We start from the raw sequence: 6,499 nt of genomic DNA on the forward strand, positions 1-6,499 counted from the left end.
GGGTGGTTTATGGTAGATAAAGGGCTTGGTTTCCTGGGCAGGTTGTGGGTCAGAGTTCTACTCTCATGTATGGTCTTGTATATTCCATCTCTCCCAGCAGCTAGGAAAAGCGGCTTATGGGTCAAGCCATATTATCTCTGTGTGAGGAAGCCATAACTGCGATTTCATGATGCTGGATTCTAGTTGGGATGTATTTTTTCCTGTTCCATAACCCTCCCGAGTATTCAGTTTACGTGACCCTGTGGCTTCTTGGTCCACCTTCTCTCACACTTCATGCAGGAGGGTCCCAGCATCCTGATGAATAGGAAGAAAGGATGTTCCTACATCCTTCCCCAGAATTTGGGGTCCAGACATCTTTTCCTCAGAGACAAAGCCAGCCTGGGTTTGGGAGGAACGGAGAAACAGAAATTCTATCCTTAAAAAGTCACTTTAACTTGGATTAAAATAACCCTTAGCATCCGCATGTAGAATGCGAGTTTGACTCTAGATGTTGTGTTAGCCTGCTCGGGCTGCCATGACAAAGTACTACAGACTGGGGGGCTTAAACAACAGCCATTTATTTTCTCACAGTTCTGGAGGCTGGAAGTCCAGGATCAAATTCTCAGCAGATTCAGTGTCATTCTGAGGCCTCTTCTCTTGGCTTGTAGGCAGCCACCATCTTGCTGTGTGCTCATATGGCCCTTCCTCTGTGTATGTGCTGAGAGAAAAGCTCTCTGATGTCTCTTCTTATAAGGACACTAATTCTATTGGGTTGGGGCCCCACTCTCATGACCTCATTTAACTTTAATTACTTCCATAAAGGCCCTATCTCCAAATACAGTCACATTGGGGGTTAGGGCTTTAACATATAAATATGGGAGGATACAAACATTCAGTCCATAACCAATGAGGAAGGTGTACACATACTACTGCAAGGTGACACGCTGTTTGCCTGTAGGTGTGTGCTGAGAGCCAGTGAGGTGACCCTCAGTTGCTTAGCTGAATTAATGACACCTAGCTCCCTACAAACAACAATACAGAAAATTCAAGTTATAGAGTTTAGTTTTGTTTTGTTTTAAGACTGAATATGTTTTTGATTTTGAGACAAAAATCTTCACCTAAAATCAGATAGGATAGATAGAATAATCACAATCTGACCAAATCACAATAACTTTTAAAATGCAATGGGATTTAAGATGCCCTTTCTTTTTTCTGAGATAAGATTTTGAGATAAAAATACAGAAATATGGGGGTCGGCCCAGTGGCATAGTGGTTAAGTTTGCGTGCTCTGCTTTGGCAGCCCAGGGTTCATGGGTTCGGATCCTGGGCCTACACATCGCTCATCAAGCCATGCTATGGCAGTGTCCCACATACAAAATAGAGGAAGATGGGCACAGACGTTAGCTCAGCAACAATCTTCCTCAAGCAAAAAGAGGAAGATTGGCAACAGATGTTAGCTTAGGGCCAATCTTCCTCAACAACAACAAAAAACACAGAAATATGAATATTTATAATAAAATATTTATGTATAAAAATAAATATAAGTACATAAATATATATAGATATAAATATGGCATTTAGGAAACCATGGGTCCTTAAAGAAGACCAATTTTTATGAAACACTGCCTACTGCATATTACTCCTCTGCTGCCAAACTTTCCATTGTTTTCCATCCCATTCAGATTAAAGTCCAATCTCTTTAACCCCCACCTATCTTTCTAAAATTCTCTCCTACTTCTTTTGGTACTAATAACAGTAATAACAATGGTTAGCACTTGCTGTGTGCTAAACCCTCTGCTAAATTCTTTACATGCATTTGTTGTTAGTGGTTAGTACTCCAAATAAGCATATGAGGTAGGTACCAGTACTCCCTTCTACAGAAGAGGAGGTTAAGTAACTTGTCTAAAATCCCAGCAGTTATTCACCCAGAACTCCCACCTAAGAAATGGACCTCACACTCAGGACCATCAGACTCCAGAGCTCCTACCATTGTATACCATATACTGTCCCCATCTACAGTCTTGCCTTTCTGCAAATATTCCTTTGCAGCTCTCAAATAAGATTGGTGTGTCTCACGCTACAATACGTGTGAGGCCCCCAAAAATGTGTGCTCTTAAATCGTTGAACCAAGTTCAGAAAATAAATTCCTTGAAGTAGGGTAGACTTTCCTAAGCAAGAAAGTCAGAAAGGAAAGGAAAGACATATTTGATTACATAAATTGTTTTAAAAAACTGTTTATGTCTTTTTCCATTCAAAAGACACATAGTAGACTGGAGAAATACTTGCTATACATATAGTAGGCATAGGATAATGTCTCTCACATGCAAAAAAGTGCCTGCAAGTCGTTAAAAAAAAGAACAAACAAACCGTTAGAAAAATGGAGAAAGGCATTTCACAGATAAGCGTCTCCAAATGGCCGATAAATCTATGATGAATGATTTCATTAGGATTCAGGTAAATTAAAATTAAACAAACACTAAAGATCTATTTTCATTCATTAGAATGGCAAAAATTGAAAAGAGAAATAACTTCCAGTACTGATAAGGATGTAGGGAAATAAGCATAATTTTACATAGCTACTGAGAATTGGAACTGCTATATATTTGGAAAATTACCTGTCAATATCTTTTGAAATTTAAATAGATATATATTTTGACCAAGTAATATAGCATTTGGGACTCTATCCTAAAGGAAATAAAAATACCAGTACATAAGAATATATAAGGGCCGCCCCGTGGCTTAGCGGTTAAGTGCGCGCGCTCAAGCTACTGGCGGCCCTGGTTCGGAGACCGGGCGTGCACCGTCGCACCGCTTCTCCAGCCATGCTGAGGCCGTGTCCCACATAGACCAACTAGAAGGATGTGCAACTATGACATACAACTATCTACTGGGGCTTTGGGGAACAAAAAAAAAGGAGGAGGATTGGCATGTTAGCTCAGAGCCGGTCTTCCTCAGCAAAAAAGAGGAGGATTAGTACAGATGTAAGCTCAGGGCTGATCTTCCTCACACACACAAAAAAAACAATATATGAAAAGAAATGTTTATCACAGCATCATTGTATTGGGAAAAATAGGAAATAACATCTATTTACCATTTGGGGAATGGCTGGATAAACGTAATGCATACACACTGTGAAATACCATGCAAACATCAAAAATAATGAGTTAGATATGGCTCTGAGCTGGAAGGAATAGCAGAGATGCTGGTCTTGCTATAATTTTGTCTCAATTAAAACTGTGTCACACGGCCACTGTTAGCTGCAAAAGAGGCTAGGGAAACAAATATTTGGCTCTTTCAGTATCCCAAGCAGAGGCAGACAAGGGAGAGATTTGAGAGTGGGTATTGGATTAGCCAATCAAGTGCCTACACAGAGACCACATCACATATCTCTTGGTAACTCTCGCCATGCTTTAGCAAAGGGCAACACACAAGTTAAGCACCCTCCAAATTTTTATTGAGCAAATGATTAAGGAAGCTTGAGAGCAAAAGGTGAGACACCTTGAGCATCTTGTCGTGGAAGGTTATGAAAGAGTATCACAGGGAGACTGTGTGGAGCTCTCTGCTCAGGAGAAGGAGCGTCAGTTAGGGAGAGTCTGAAGGCAAAGTTTCAGGACTCTATGAAGTAGAGCCCAGGTGATTGTCACCAGCATTTACACTGGGCAGTGGGGGGAACCTGGAGCCCCGCCATAATGGACATTACTTCTCCAGTGAGCTAAGAGCCTGCAGTCCGGCCTGAACTGGGAAGTGGACCCGGAGATGACTGTGAGAATGTGTAGAGAATGTGTAGAGAACGTGCTGTTGGGAACGGAGTGCCTGCTCGTCCAGGAGCTGGAAAGTGGCCTCAGCAGTAACGGAACCAGTCTTCCATTTGGGGGCTTCCTGAGGCCTCTCCTTCGCACAGTATTATAGGCCTTCGGGTGCAGACACTGCAGAAGCCAGACGATAATTCCCATTCCTGTAGAGCACACGTGTAGCATTGTAAAGATCACAACTTCCAAATAAAATCAAGCAAATTTAGCCAGCTTACGTCTTAGAAACAAGTAGAATTTTTATCACCAAACCTAATCCGTTCTGCACAAAGCCAGGAAAATGAGCAAATATGTGCAGAACTCTGTGGGGTCACAATACACAAAGTCTATTTGAGAGAATCCTTAACCTAAGTCTTCACTTTCTCCTTCCCTCACAAGGAAAAAAGCAAAATGTAGCTTTGCGAAGAGTGTTTCCGTTGGAAATCGTTTGACTGCCATGGAGGTGGAGAAAAATAATTTAAAACTGCGAATCAGGATAACTTTTGGATTTTTTCTTTTCTTTTAGATCTTAAAAACCAGGCACTCTTAATACCATGAGCCCATGTAAAAACGCCATTCAAAATAATGGTTTTATATTCTCTAAATCCATGGTATTAGTCATTTTGGGGGAATATCGTGTGTCAGAAGGCTGCTTTTATTTTCTTCCCATCAGACAAGAATGTCCTGCGCAATTACTAAACAGCTGATTCAGTGCCCATAATAAGAACATAGGGCAGTTTTAGAAGTTGTGTGGTTCCACAGTCCCCTTAAACCTGGGAGGTCTGTAAGGCACATAATTAGTAATTTTTGTCAATGCCAGTGGTCAGTCATGTCTCAAGCTGTTGGTGCCACGTGGGTTTTTGTGTTTGTTGTTGTTGCTATTCTTATTGCTTTTTGCTCTTTAAGAACTCTTAGAAGTTCTAGAAACACAGAATTTGATTAGCTGTGAGGAGGAGCAGAACATATTATCCAACACCAATTATTTATTAGGGACGTTAAATAATATTGTTCTCAAAAAACATTAACAACGAACTATGATAAATTAATAATACAAATTTAAGGAAAGATATGCCAGGTCTCTTTATGGATAAGATGGATATTTTTATAGATAAGCCCAACATTCCAATTAATTTGACAAGTTTTATCAATCAGTAAATAAAAATTCAAAGTTTCCATCTTCAATAAAGAGGGTGTAGTGATTTCTTTTATCCAAAACCTTGTTTTGTACTTGACATGCCTCATGATTGGAAGACCCCATCTCTGGACAGGAGGAGAGGAGGGTGCCCTCAACATTGAACCTGGCCCATGTTGGGTGGCAGGGCTCTGCTTTAGGATGGCAGATTGAGTGCTTATGTTTACTTGTTTCTCTTCATGGAATTCTATTTAAATGACTCTTAAAGTGGAATAAATTCACAACGGTACCGAGTGCAGTGGACCAGAGATTTTGACATATTTTTGAAAACCAAGAAGTAAATGGGATCATATTGATATAAAGCCATTGTTGAAAAAGTTGTAGCCCAAGGTACATATAAGTAGCGAGAGCGCTCTTCCCAGAAGAAACCTGCGCCCACGTGTGTTAGTTTCCTGGGGTTGCCATAGCAAAGTACCACAAAATGGGTGGCTCAGAACAACACAAATAACTTCTCTCACAGTTCTGGAAGCTAGATCTGAAATCAAGGTTTCAGCAGGGTTGGTTCCCTCTGAGAGCTGTTAGAGAGAATCTGTCTCATGCCACTCTCCTAGTTTTTGATGACAACCAGCAATCCTTGGCATTCCATGTCTTGTAGAAGCATCACTCCAATCACCGCCTCTGTTGTTACATGGCATTCTCCCTGTGTGTCTCTGTGTCCTTCCACTTCTTAAAAGGACACCAGTCATGCTAGATTAAAGGCTTACCCTACTCCAGCACGACCTCATCTTAAGCTAACTAATTACATCTTCAATGACCCTATTTCCAAATAAGGTCACATTCTGAGGTACCAGGGGTTAGAACTTCAACATATCTTTTGGGGACACAACTCAACTTTTAATATCATCGTCCACCTATTTGCTCTCAGATCCGATTCCTGCCCTCTCTCTGCTCTTCTGTCTCTCAGGCACCTGACCCCTGCAAGCTACATTTTCCAGACTCCCTTGCCAAACTGGCTTCTGGCTAGTTTCAGCCAATGGGAGGCACTGACAAGAGACTGGCCAATGGGGGGAAGGAAGAAACCAGGGTATTTCTCCCCCCACTTCTCTGCTTTGGGCAGCGTCTCCATCAGCAGCTACGTCTGCTCCATGGTTCCAGTCCTACCTGGAGGGCTGGCTCCAGCTGGGTCACCCTACTCTGGAGTTCCAGCACCCAGCCAAGGGGGAACCTGAGCTGCTAAACTCTGGGAATCTCATGCCCTAACACTCCTCTGGTTCTAAAATCTGAGTTGCTTCATAATCCTGTTTGCTCTGTCAGCTCTTCCAAGACCTTCATAATTAATTCCTGTAATTAAATTCCCTCTATTGAACTACCTGGCATGAGTTCTATTTTCCTAACAAGACCTTTGACTGACACAAGCTTCAAGAGATGCCAAGCTCTGAGTCAACCAGTAGAGAACAGGAGTGGACTGGGGGAAGGCATCGGGGTAACTAGTCGAAAGGCTTGCCAATGGGGTAGGTGGGCAGATGCCAGACTTCACTTCTTCCTTCCTTCCCCAGCAAATGCCTTACAATTGTCAGGAGGAGGCCCTGTGGGAAATAAT

The sequence above is a fragment of the Diceros bicornis genome, chromosome 39 (assembly GCF_020826845.1).
Source record: "Diceros bicornis minor isolate mBicDic1 chromosome 39, mDicBic1.mat.cur, whole genome shotgun sequence".
Classification (NCBI taxonomy): domain Eukaryota; kingdom Metazoa; phylum Chordata; class Mammalia; order Perissodactyla; family Rhinocerotidae; genus Diceros; species Diceros bicornis.